Source organism: Elgaria multicarinata, chromosome 3 (genome assembly GCF_023053635.1).
Source record: "Elgaria multicarinata webbii isolate HBS135686 ecotype San Diego chromosome 3, rElgMul1.1.pri, whole genome shotgun sequence".
NCBI classification, from domain to species: domain Eukaryota; kingdom Metazoa; phylum Chordata; class Lepidosauria; order Squamata; family Anguidae; genus Elgaria; species Elgaria multicarinata.
The window spans coordinates 56,411,335-56,425,764 of NC_086173.1; positions in this window are offsets into that span (position 1 = coordinate 56,411,335).

Sequence of the window (14,430 nt, forward strand, 5' to 3'; positions counted from 1 at the left end):
TGGGAGTCAACTATTGAACACATGAATCAGCCCAATTATAAAAATCATCTTCTGAGGCCATTCTCCAGGTAACCCTCTACCTAAGATCAGGTGGGTGGTGACCACGGAAAGAGCCTTATTGGTTGTGTCACCTTCCTAATCTCTGGCATATTTTCTCAGGAGGTCCCACGTGGGGCCAAATCCCATTACCTTTCGGCAGCAGGCAGATACCCTTTTATTTGCCCAGGACTTTTAGCTTCTAAGTTGTTATTTATTTTGCTCATGTTGCTGCTCAAGGAATGTTTCATTACTATTCTGCTCCTTTGCTTTAGTTTTAGAGTTTATTGCTCTTTTAGGATTGTTTTAAAAACTTTGATTTTGGTAAAATCAATTACATTGAAGGTTAGTGTATTTTAGAAGAGAGAGGAAGGGGGTTTATATCTCAGACCACCTGCTGACAGTGCCTTTGATTTTATGGGAAGCTAGAGAGGCCTCTTAATTATTATTATTATTTTAAAAAATTACTTCTCCTTGGGAGTAGCTAGCTGAAACTACTGCAGAGGTGACTTAGGGCAGGGGGGAAGTGATGCAGAGCTTATTTATTTATTTATTTATTTATTACATTCCTATACCGCCCAATAGCTGGAGCTCTCTGGGATGACCACAAAAATTAAAAACATTCAAAGTATAAAACAACAGTATAAAACCATACTATAAAATACAATATAAAAGCTCAACCAGATAAAAACAGCAGCAATGCAAAATTGCAAATTTAAAACACCAAGTTAAAATTTATTTATAGACTGTTAAAATGCTGGGAGAATAAAAAGGTCTTCACCTGGCGTCTAAAAGCATGTAATGTAGGTGCCAAGTGAACCTCCTTAGGTGTGGAGGGGGAAGTTAGAAGGAAGACTTTACCACCACCACCACCACTGCCCCCCTTGCCATCCCCACAGTTCTTCATTCCAGCAGCTGCCCCTTAAGCTGTGCATAGGAATGAGAGGTTAGGGTGGGTGAAGATGGCTTTGCAAAGAAGAGATAGAAGAAGAATCCCATCAAAGGAAAAAGTAAGTAACAAGTCCAGCTTACTGGTCATACGTGCAAAGCGTCAGCTATAAAAGGCATAATTAGAAAAGGAATTGAGAATAAAATGGCCAGTACTGACTTTATACAAATCTATGGAATGACCACACTTAGAATACTGGGTACAATTCTGGTCAACACACCTAAAAAACAATATTATAGAGCTGGAAAAAGTGCAGAAAAGGGCAACTAAAATGATTAAGGGGCTGGAGCATCTCCCCTATGAGGGAAGGTTACATCAACTGGGATTGTTTAGCTTGGAAAAAAGGAGGCTAAGGGGAGACATGATAGAGGTGTACTAAATTATGCATGGTGTGGAGAATGTGGATAGGGAGACATTTTTGTTCCTCTCCCATAATACTAGAACCTGGGGTCATCCCATAAAGCTGATTGGTGGGAGATTCAGGACCAATAAAAGGAAGTACTTCTTCATACAGCACATAGTTAAATTATGGAATTCACTACCAAAAGATGTAGCGATGGCCACCAAATTGGATGGCTTTAAAAGGGAATTAGATAAATTCATGGAGGAGATGGCTATCAATGGCTACTAGTCCTGATGGCTATATGGAACATCCAGTACAGAAAGAGTAAGCCTATGGACAGTAGTTACCGGTGAACATGGACGGGAAGGTGCTGTTGCATTCATCTCCTGCTTGTGGGTTCCTGATCAGCAGCTGGTTAGCCACTGTGTGAACAGAATGCTGGACTAGATGGGCCTTTGGTCTAATCTAGCATGGCTTTTTTAAGTCCTTAAACAAAGAGCATGTGCAAAAAAACCATTAGAATTCTGTTTGTTAATAAGTGTGTTTCTCATCTGAAAAGATCATAAGTAGCCCTATAGAAATATGTATGATTCCCCCGGCTTCTGCTGTTAGCATTTAATCCTTTCCCCTCCATTCCTATGGATATAATTTCTTGAAAAGATGCATGAAAATATTTTTCAATGAGACAAGAAAAGCACCAACAACTTCATAGTATCATATATATATAAGAGAGTATAACTAGGATTTTTTATTCACAGCCAAACAATGACCCCTACCTGCTAAGTGCAGACAGCATCTTTTCTCCAGTGAATTGTTCAATTCCCATTCTGGGCAGTGGAGTCACGAAAAGAGGGTCCTTGAGAAGGATTGCTGTAGTTGCTTTAAATAATAAGGCATTTGTGTAGGTAGGACTGGGAAGCTCCTGCATGGAATATCAGGGACCTGAAAAGGAGACTCACTCTAAAAGGTTTAATTATAGATAAACCTCAGCTTTCGGGTGTGTTGCTCACAATAAGGGCCAGGGGACGTGAGATATTTTTGGCATGGGGCATATCAGAAAGTCACTTTACTGAGAAAAAGAAAATCCTCTTTCATTAGGATTGTTATAGCCACATGCTCTAATCTGTGTACATAAGTTAGTGCTGTATCTCCCCCCAAAATATAGAGGGAATCATCAATCTCTGGATGCCCTCACACAAGCAGGGGACATATGACGGAGCAGCATGTGTCAGTGGCATCTTAGGCAGAAAATCCCACAAGCATTTCTCACCCTACCTGGCAGTAAAAACTACAGTAATAATACATTATGCGTGCAATCCTATGCATGTTTAGACAGACAAAAGCCCTACAGTTCCCAGTATGCACCAGCTAGCATGTCAGGCTGGAATGACGGTGGGAATTGTAGGACTTTTTCTGTCTAAACATGCATGGGATTGCACTCTAAATAACTAACCATTTGCTGCCCTTTAATGACACCTAAAATCAGCTGCTTGAGGTAGGAACCATACCCTGCCTAATGGTAGGGCCAGCCCAGCTGCACTAAGGGACTATCCCCACATTGGTGATGTCCTCCCATATGCCCATAGCTGCACAGGTGTGTGCAGAGCTGAATGCATGCATTGTAATGAGCATTGTCATGGGAGCCCTGGGCATCTGCCCACAGATCTGGTGATAACAGTACCATTGCCCTTGGCAGAACTTCATACTGTACTGTACACAGGGAGAAGTGTCAAGAGGTCCTAAGCCATTTAGGGCTTCAAATGCTATCAATAACACTTTGAACACAAAACAGAAACAGATTTCAAAACCACTGTTATATGATTTTTATAAATTCATCCCAACACTCTGCACTAGGTTCTGCTTTCAGGTTGTTGTCAAGGGGAGCCTCACAAGGATCACATTGCAGTAATCAAAATGGGATGTTACCAGTGTGGCCAGGTTATCACTGTCGAGAAACTGGGTGGCTGGTGGGCCAACTGAAGCTGGCCAAAAGTACTCTGAGCCACCAAGTCTTCAAAGATGAGTCTATGAGTACTCCCAAGCTGCTCCTTTAGGGTAATCCAAGGCAGACCTGAGAGCCCCCAGTCTACAGAGCCTTCATCTTGTCAGGATTCATTTTCAGTTTATTGGTCCTCATCCAGCCCATGACAGTATCTAGACATCAGTCCAGCACTTGCACAGTCCCATCTGACTGTGGAACTACCATAACACCATGCCATGGTATCTTATTCGACAGAGATGGCCCAATAAGATATGATGGTCAATGATATCAAAAGCCACTGAAAGGACTGGGAGGATCAACAGGGATTCACTTCCCCTCTCTCTTTCCTAGAGCAGGTCACCCATTATTGCAACCAAGGCTGTTTTGATTCCAAACCCTGGCCTAGAACCAGACTGGAATGGTCTAGAATCAATCATCTGGTTCCTTTAAGAATGTCTGAATCTGACCAGCCACCAGTGTCTTAATCCTTTCAATACTAATACTACTACATGCAGACATTCTTTATCTTTCCCTTCTCAGAAAAAGCTCATGCTGTCAAACTGAAACATACTTGTATAAACACACTCCTTTTTGCTTTGCTTACTTTTCACACATACTTTCTACCTCATGTGAAGGTAGAACAAGCACCTCAGGAACCTGTTACCACTGGATCTAGCATGGATCCCATGAAACAAGACATTAACGGCTCACAAAAGTGAGGTAGAAGACTGTGAGGGAACTGGCTGTCATTTCCGGTTATGACCTTAATGAAGGCCGTGTTCTTTGCGCATGCCTGAAGTCCGAGGCAGACATTCCTACCGAACAGGTTTGAACCGGTTGTGCTATGCTGCCAAGATGCGCACGCAATTCCTTTGTGTAAAAGTGTGGGCGTTTCCTCTGCATGAGGGGCGTGTATAAAAAGCCCCTCCTCCCAGTCCCCAGGGCAGCTGCCCGTGGACTCATCCCGGGCTGCTGTTTCGCTAGCGAATAAAGCTATCTGTTTGGACAAGAACTTTGGTGTGGACTCCGGTTTCTCCGTGTGGGCTCCAGTTTTTCCGTAACATTCCTGGCGCCCAACGTGGGGCCGCTTCCTTCAACAAGGAAACCTCACAGAGTACTGGACAGCCTGCCAGGGAGATTTCCCCCACTCCAGCTTGCCTCCTCGCAGCTCCCCCCCAGGCGTCCGCCGACACTCATCGGGAGCGCGCCGTCAGCTTGCCTTCGGCTTCGCTGATGCCTGGTGATGTGGGGACGGACCGACCTGAGGGGGCGGCGTGGACGCAGCTGAACCTCTGTGGAAGTTTTGCTACAGATACCTTTCTAACCGGCGCCGGAACTTCAAACAGGCAAGTAACAATGAGCTCTCTGTAATCTGTTTCTGTTCTGTTCAGCCAGCTCCCAGGAGCTGAAGGAGGGGCTGGATCAACCCCTCAGAAGCCGGAATGTTTCTCTCTGTAATCTGTTTCTGTTCTGTTCAGCCGGCTCCCAGGAGCTGAAGGAGGGGCTGGATCAACCCCTCAGAAGCCGGAAGGTTTCTCTGTTTTCTGTTTCTCTGCTGGGCTGGATTTGGGAAAGAGGGTGTTGTCTGTGTAATTGGTGTGTGAATGGCAGCCTGATTTCCATAGTTGGCCGTTGGATCCATCAGTCCTCTGGTGCCATTTGGTGCCTGGAAATTCCGGCAACGTGGGCTGGCAGCGTGTGATTGTGAACCTATTGTTTCACCAACTGACTCCCCCACTACCGATAGCCAGTTGGTTCCCCGTCTACCCACCTGATTTGTCTGTCTGTCTGGTGAATTTAGAAAGTTAGGATGGGGGGAGGTTCTTCCACTCCATTAGATCTCATGGTAGAGCATTTTGCACAAGTTTTTGATACTTCGCAGTGTAATGTTCAAACCATGACTTATAAGTGCCATTGGACTTGGCCGAGCCAAGGCCCCCTTGTGGCCTGGCCGCCACAAGGCACCTTTTCTGAATCCTATATTACCAGAATATATAATTTAGCTATAGTAGAAGGGGGGCCTCTGACTCCAGAAGATATCCCATACATTGAAGGGTGGCTGAAAGTGGCTAAGCTCCCCCCACCATGGGCGAAAAAGATGGTTGAAAAGGCAGCCCTAATAATGATGAACCAGGCGAAGAAAGATAAAAGAATCCAACTCCACCGCCTGAAGCAGCTCACTTACACTGCTTCAAAGGACAAACCAATCATACCTTGTCCTCAGGAAGAACTGCCGCCGCCTTATGTTTCGCCTACGGTGCCCCAGATGAGGCCCCCACCAACAATGCCCACTGTTCAGTTCCGCTACTACAGAAAAGTTGGTGTTGTGTTAAAGTGGAAAAAAAAATTGTCAGTTTATGTTTTCCACCCGGCCCAAGTGAAAAGAGAATGTTTTTTTGTTTCCCTCCTACACATCCCCTTTGCAGCCTCCTCCTCCCTAGTGTTTTTTTTTTTTTGCTTCTCCTATGCTTAGCAGCTAGAGATAAGCAGTTTTGTTTCAGTAAAAGTTTTGTTCTCAGTAGAAGTAGTCCAAAGATTTTGAAGACTTTCTGTATTTTGTCTTTCACTAACCTCAGATAATTAGAAAATGTAGAGCCCCATTTTCACGGAAGAAATGTCTTCCATAGCTTTGAAGATTCACTGCCTGAGTTAAAAAGCTCCTTGTAAGCACAAATAGTTTTGCCAACCGTTGTGCCAAGATGGGAGAAAGGGAAAGTATGTTGATTTGAAGTGAAGTTGATTTGAAGAAGAGTAAAGTGTATGTGAATAGAAGGAGATAAGAAGTTGAAACGTAAAAAAAAAAAAAAGAAAGAAAGTGTTTGAAGGTTAGTGTACGTGGCATGGTTTTTGACCAGAAGGAAAAGGGGGGTGAAGAAGCCCTGCCTTGAAAAAGTTAGTGAATGGACAATCTTGCGTCCTCTGCTGACGAAGATTGGAAATACTGAATTGCTATATTTTTGTGTGTTTTGAACGTTGTGTTCTGAAAATTGCCCAGCCCTAAATGCAACTACAATTGAAATCTAAAAGCACCCCTGTGTTCTTGCATCAGTATCCTTTGAAATTAGAAGCCAGAAGAAGAATACAGCTATTGCTTTTTAAAAATGGACTTGTGAAATGATTAAAGCAATTAAAAACTCCAGCTTGCATTACTGTGTTTGCAATACCAGCCTCAAGCGTGCTGTGCCAACAACATGGCACAGACCAGTGGAGTACAGTGGAAGAAGCTGACACCTGAACCCTGCCTGCCAGTCCAGATATGAGATCAACCTCCTTGTGGACCCAAGGCTTGCCTCATTGAATCCTGCCACGTTGATACCTGAACTACAAAGAAGAAGTTCCAGAGCATGACTTGAAGTCTTGCAACTTGGCACCAAACCTCGCCCAGACCTATACGATGACCTCGAGTTGTTTACTGATGGATCCAGCTACAATTGTACAACAAGCAGCTGAACTCGTAGTATGCACAGAAGCCCTGATGCTTGTTTCAGGCAAAAGACTATATTTACTGATTCAAAATATCACATGGACAGATTTGGAAAGAAAGAAGATTTGTGACTGCCTATAGAGCAGTGACCCATGGAGAATTAACAGTTGATCTGTTAGAAGCCCTGATGTTGCCAAAAGAATTGGCTAATTTGTCTACAAACAGCTGCCATAATTGGAGCTAGCCCATTTCTCAGTATTTGAATCCACCTTATGCAAAAGAAGACTTGGAATTAGCACAATAACTCAAAGTTTTCAAGAACCCAGAAAGATGGGATTTGTTACCCCTGAGGTGCCAAGAATCATCATGACCTCCCTGTTTAAAGACCAGGTGTTTAAAGACCTCACAAGATGGACATTGATCAGACTCTTCAATGACTGAAAGACTTTTTTTGAGAACCATGATCAGCCAAGGAATATAAATGCTCAGTGAATTGTTTTTACTGGCTTCACTTGCAAAGGCATCAAAAGAAAAGCCCCTGCAGACATGGACTTGTTATCTTTTTTTTTTCTTTTTTTTAAGAATCCAGAACACCATCGCCCTGCTCAGACATCTGGAGACTGCAGGTTACCGTGCTAGTCAAGCCAAAGCCCAAATCTGCAAACAAGAAGTGACATATCTGGGCTTTATCATCAAGAAGAACACTCAACTTTTAGCTGCCAGCAGGACCCAGGCAATCAATTGTATACCCCAGCCCCGGAACAAAAAGAATTATGAGTTTTCCTGGGCATGGCAGGGTACTGCCAGATCTGGATCCTGAACTACGCCGCCCTGACACAGTCCCTCTATGAACTCTTGAAACAGAAAGTCCCTGAATCCGGGACCCTAGACTGGACATCTAAAGCAAAAGAGAGCCTCCGGAATCTTAAATCAGCCCTTACCAGTCCACCCGCTCTAGGACTACCTGATATCAGCAAGCCCTTCCACCTCTATGTAGACGAAAAGAAGGGCACAGCCGTGGGCGTTCTGACCCAGAGAGTGGGTTCGTGGAATCGGCCTGTAGCATACCTAAGCAAGAATACTGATCCTGTGAGCAGAGGTTGGCCAGGATGTCTCCGATGTATCGCTGCCGCATGCCTGCCCTTAACTGAAGCCATTAAACTTACCTATGGGCAGCACATAGAAATCACTGCCTCGCACTCCATGAAAGCCCTGCTGGAAACCCACGGACCAAAGTGGATGACCAACTACGCCTACTGCTTTAAAGGTCCAAGGGAATTCCAGTTGGATTCATTGGAGCCGAGCAAAATTAGCCGCACCCGAGAGATGGCAGGCCACGAAAGGTGCGGGCCTAAAGCTCACCCTGAGGAAACAGCCCTCACCGCTGGACGCGACGGGAGAAGACTCCTCGGGACCGGCAACCGAGGGAGCGAAATAACTGGGGGCGCTGCATCCCCTCTCAACCTGGAAAGAAGAGGTGGACACCGCCCGAAGCACGTTTTGCCTATTTTGCTCTTCCTGCTGACCCTGAGCATATCATCCCAGAAGTCAAAACTTGATCTCTGCTCCTCTTGTATACAAACAGTGAAACTGCATAACCAAATCAAACAGACTATTATATATCAGAGTAAATTGCAGTGTACTGAGACCAAAACGTCTTGCACTTTCCGTAATGTTTCTTTCTCAGCATGTTCTCTGAATGACAAAGTCACATGTTTTGATCCCAGAGAAAATCCTGTTAAATGGCACCTAGAGGTCAGAGATGCTAACCAGCAAGGTACACTATTGCAGAAAATACCCCTTAGAACCCCAAATTCTCCAGCTTCTGTGATCATAGACCCTTGTAAGATCTCCCACTGGCCAGATCAGTGTGGGGATCTCAGTTGGGAGAAAACATACATGCACGAAGACAAATATATATGCCCCTCCACAGACCCGATGCAGACTACCATCCCCAAACAAGCCAATTGCGGTAACAGCTGTCCTTATTAGAACTGTGTATGGTGGGCCACTTATCCAACAACACCCCCCCTTAGTAAAATCCACGCCTCTTTAACCAAAGTGCCAGTCCTCAGTAACTGCAAAGCACAACAGTGCAACTTAGTGAATTTTACCGTTTTTAACCCACAACAGTTCGTGACCACTTTTGGGAACCAATTCGGGCTCCGCATTCATGGACGGGGAGCAGATCCCCTGGGGCGGATTTATCTGAAGCTCACCCAGTTTGTAGAAACAGGCCACACCATACAAGAGCACTTCTTCCAAGACTTTAGAAAGAAGTCGAACAGCCTTTTGAAGTGCCAGAGATAGCGCGCAACCTTTTTGTCACTTTTGCAGAAACTGTCGCTGCGACTCTGAATGTATCTAATTGTTATGTATGTGGAGGAACCAACCTAGGAGACCAATGGCCTTAGGAAGCCCAAGAATACAATGTCAGCCAGCCGTATAATAAGACCACTGACCCCAATCCCCATAGTCAGTGGATGCTGACAAACACCCTAATTGGAAGGCGGTGCATCCAAAGAATATCTTCCGGGGGTCCCAAGATCGGAGAAACCCCGTGTCAGACCATTACCACGCTGAACCAAACTATCTTGTCCTAATGACCAAATCAAACCGTCATACCTCCTAATCGCCCATGGCCAAGCTCACTTCAGGCCAGGGCTTAGGCTCATGGTTCAATTAGTTTGGTGGGCTAAAAGAGATGATCAGTATTGTTGTTATAAGAATTATGTTATGCTTGCTGTTACCCTGTCTTATGCCAATGATTATACAAAGTTTGAAGGACATGATAGAGCAAATTGCAGATAAACGTACTGCAGTGCATCTAATGGCCTTGCAGGATTACAGGCCAGTCCCTGTCAATGATGACAATCTAGGATAATGATAGCACTCTGTGCCTTCGCTAAGAGTGTATCAAAGGGGGGAATGTGAGGGAACTGGCTGTCATTTCCGGTTATGACCTTAATGAAGACCGTGTTCTTTGCGCATGCCTGAAGTCCGAGGCAGACATTCCTACCGAACAGGTTTGAACCGGTTGTGCTATGCTGCCAAGATGCGCACGCAATTCCTTTGTGTAAAAGTGTGGGCGTTTCCTCTGCATGAGGGGCGTGTATAAAAAGCCCCTCCTCCCAGTCCCCAGGGCAGCTGCCCGTGGACTCATCCCGGGCTGCTGTTTCGCTAGCGAATAAAGCTATCTGTTTGGACAAGAACTTTGGTGTGGACTCCGGTTTCTCCGTGTGGGCTCCAGTTTTTCCGTAACAAGACTAAGGGTAGGATATACATGGGAAGAACAACTAAACCAACTAAAAGCATGCATAGCATAAAACCCAGTCAATTGGTAAAACAAGAAAATCCTAAGTAGGGCCTTGCCAACGCCCCCACCATGGCTCTGCACATTCTTTTGGAATAGACAAGACAAGACGCTTGGGGATATATACTCTGGTTATATACTCTTTTTCCTGTTTCTTCTTTGGCTCCTCCCTTCCTTGGCATCGGCCTGGCACCTCCGTTTCACACCTCCCTGGGCCCATTCCTCCCTCCAGCCGCTCAGAATAGTTTATGACCTTGGTGTAGACAAGGTTTCTTCCTGGTGCCAAGGCCTCGCTATCTCGCCTTCCTCCCTCCTCCAGGTGGCCCGGCCAAGGCTCTTTGTGATTTAAAACTTCATGCCTAAAATATAATGCTAAAACTACCCTCTCACAACTACTTCACCCTTTTTGTCCTCTACCCAGCACAGTCTATCTGCTCTCCTTCACACCTCATACTAGCATTATATTAGTGGAAAGGTGGGATATAAATTGAATAAATAAATAGATAAATAACACACACTGGTGAGAAGTATTCAGTTCAACAGAGGGCAGTGTAGCAGTCAAAATACTGCATCATTTTATTCATTGCAGAGATATTTGAATGAGGAAAACAGTGCAAAGCTCTAATTTAGCTTGAGTGACACCAGCAGAAGTCATGTGGTCCCAGCTCTCTAACCACCTTCTGAATGGCAACAGTGACGGGTGCAAGCTCACCTCTGATCCATGGAATATGTAGCATCGATAAAAAGGCTCAATACGTTCTCAAAAGACTTAGTTATCCTCATGCAAATGAGCTCTGTGAGTGTTTTGCAGATGCTTGCCTGAGCCTGAGGTCAGGGCTGAACAGGCAATGAATTCCATCACATGCCCATCGCCCAGTAATCCTGCATAATGTTGCCTGCCTACATGATTATGAAGCCAGTGCCAAAATGTCACTCAAGATCCAAAAATGAACAGGAAGACCCCAACAATATAGGATGGCATGGCCAAAGCAAAATGCAGCAAGAATGATAAGGAAGTTTTAAAAGCCCATCAGGTACACACACACACACACACACACACACACACACACACACACACCTCCTGTTATGCAAAATTAAGGAGAACCCAAAGCCCTCATGTCTATCCTGGTGAAACGGGTTCTGCAGCTCTGATATATTATTGCTTACTCTCTCCCTATTTGTTTGCCTAGCTGCTTGTGTACAGCAATAGATGTCACAAAGACACATGACAAATCATAAAATACAACCATTTGTTTTAGTTCTCATCATCAGAAATGTCTTCCTGGATATTTAAACAATCTTTCCTCCATCAGTTTAAGCTGATTCATTCCTACCATTCATCAGCCACTAGCGCCAAACATAAGCTGTTTCTCACTTGGCTGATAAAGGTATTTATGTATATTTGAAAAGTGTTACCATATCTCTGATTGCTCCAGCCTTCCCTGGGGGGAAGTAAGAAAAAAGGAAAACAAGGAACACTATTTCAGTAATTCTTACAGCCCCTCAGTAAGGTAGACCAGTGTAATTTCCCCCACATTCCAAATTGTATGTATGTGTGTATATGGCCTCAGATAGACCTACCTGGTCTAGCGCGATTGAGGGGTGAAGATCTCACGATATTTTTATCGCAAGATCTCACCCTCTGTTTACACATGGTGTGCGATGACCTTGGAGGGAGAGGATGTTGTGCCCGCCATTTTGTTTTTGTTTTTTCTTAAAGGGGCAGAGCGCACAAACGCTCATGCGCAAAAGGTAAGCTATTTTTTTATTTTTTACACTTTTCTCTGTTCACTGCACCCCACCCCCGATGGGCGCAGAGCTCCTCAGGAGCTCTGCACCCCATGTGCGGATCACAGCTCCTCACGAGTAACCATGAGAAGCCAGGACAAATCACGATGCCCGGACACACGTTCCGTGGTCTCCTGATCAGCCCGAGACTGCAGAAAAAGCAGGCTCAAAGGCAAGGGAAAGATCCCGGGGCAAGGGAGGGACCATCCCTCTCTGATCCTGGGATCCCCTGTGCATCATGTTAATGCACAGGGACGATCCCGGGGATCGCCCCGGGATATTGCCCTGTCTAGCTATGGCCTATGTTTGCCAAGTTTCCTGAAGCTGCTCAGTATACAAACGGCTAGGTTGAGGTTTGAAGCAAAGAACTTCCCAGTTCAAACCACTATGTCATGCTAGTTAGGTAATTACGATATACCAATAGATTAAAGGGTGAGTTAAGTGCTGGAGACCATAAAAATCAATTAATAAACATTTATTTATTCATTCATTTATTAAAATATTTGTATCCCACCCTATTATCACTAGGATCTCAGGTCAGCGTACAGATAAAACATGAGTTACTAGAAGACATGAGTAAATAGAATCCCCTTTCTTCTCCCTCACATTATGCTTAAAGAATCCCCCAAATAGCCACTGAAGGTAGGAGGACAGACTTCCTGGTTGAACCGCGGGCTCAATTGAAGAAGGCGAGGGACCGCGGATGGACACAGGTAAGGGAGAAGAGGGGGGGTTACCAGGCCCTGCCGCTGTCGCCGCATGGACGACAGCGACAGCAGCAGGGCCCGGTAAACCCCACTTACCTTTCTGGCAGAGCTCCGGATCGAGGCAAAGGATCCGCCTTCACCCCGATCCTCTTCGCCACGCTCCGCCGGCCCCCCAATCCTCTTCGCCTCCGCCTTAAGGGCAGGCGAAGCCCCCCGCTCCGCTCCTGCTTCTCCGGTTCGAGGAGAAGCAGAGCACATCCCTAGTATTAAAGACTCATTCAGGCAAAACTCATATCAGGGACTGGGAGTGCTCCAGCTTGCTCTGGTCTCCACTGGTTCCCAGAAATAACAAGCAAATATATATAACTAGTGATGGTGCTAAAGTCCTTCATCTGTGCCAAAGCATGTGTGGGTGGGGTGAAACAGTACACTTTACCAGAGCCTGGAGGTTATCTATATGAAGCTTTTACTCCAGTTCTACATCTCCAAGTCGATCGTGTCAGATGATGCACAGCCCTCTCCATAGCTAGTGTGGTGTTTCTTGCCATAAATATGGGTTTTTTTCCCCCAAACTCATTTTGTGATGGATTTTTGCATAACTGTGGATGCTCTCTCCTGCTGTGTGCCGCTGAAGCAGCGTGATTAAAACACCCGACTGAATGGGCCTCGTGCTCATTGTTTACTTCCTGTTTTAAAACAGGAAGTAACTGAGCAATGAAACCAGGAGCGGAGAAGTGACGGTAGGGAGCGTGTTTTCCCATGTGTGATGGAGCCCTGTGTGAAAGGAATAGGGCAGCAAGAGGGAGGTCAGAGGGATGAGAGCCAGTTCGTGTCCCTGTCTTCCCCTCTGGCTGCCTGGTTCCTTTCCTCTCGCATCTATAGATTAAAAGGGGAAGGAGGAACAGGGCAGTGAGAGGGGGAGGAAGACAGGGACATGAACTGGCTCACCTCCCTCTGACCTCCCTCTCACTGCCCCATTCCTTCCACACACACCTTTTTTATCTGTAGATGCGATCCTTCGCATCTATAGATAAAAAAAATGGGGGGTGGCTGCAGGGGGGGTCCCCCCTTCCTGGTGCTTGGTGGCTGCAATTCCGCACTCAACACACCTTCTGGTGCAGATGCCAGGAAGAAGCCTGAGTGCGGGAGCCCGAGGCCTCCCAGCGCCAAGGCACTGTAGTCAAGACAGGCGCCCAGAGTTCCTTGCGCAATGTCCCTGATTATCCCACATAATCACATAATCACCGTCCCTGATTGTCCCACATAATTGACACAATAGGAGCCAGAACTTCTAGTAGAATTTACAGGACCAAAATATATCTGAGCAAATGTCTAGTTTACACACACACACACCATACTGCCATGTCTGGCTATAAACAAATGAGGCAGCCAGAAAGGTAAGAAGTTAAACAAAGGGAACTGAAAGAATACCAATCAATTTTCTAGTTTTTCAAGACAGACGAGGTCTGGCTCAGACAATGCACTAATAGGGACATAGATGAACAAAAATAAAAGAAACAAAACCAATGAAAAATGTTTTCAACATAGAGAATGTGTTTGATGGCAATTGTTGATGGAAAAAAAGCTGCCAGCCACATCATGCAATTCTAATTAAGTGACTTCAGTCCAAAGATCACCAATATCACAATTAGCACCACTATATTCAGAAGGTTTACAAAAAGCAGAAGAAAATAATGTGATGCTGTCTGATTCATATTTTTTCAAAGATCTAGGCTTATGGTCTTAAAACTTAAAAGATTCTATCCATCAAAAATTGTTTTATGTGGTGTCCTGACTTTTTAAGAGGTATGAAAGCTAGCAAAGTCATGTTGGCTCTATGCTACCTCCACTATCAGAGGCTGTAAGTCTATGCACACCAGTTGCTGGGG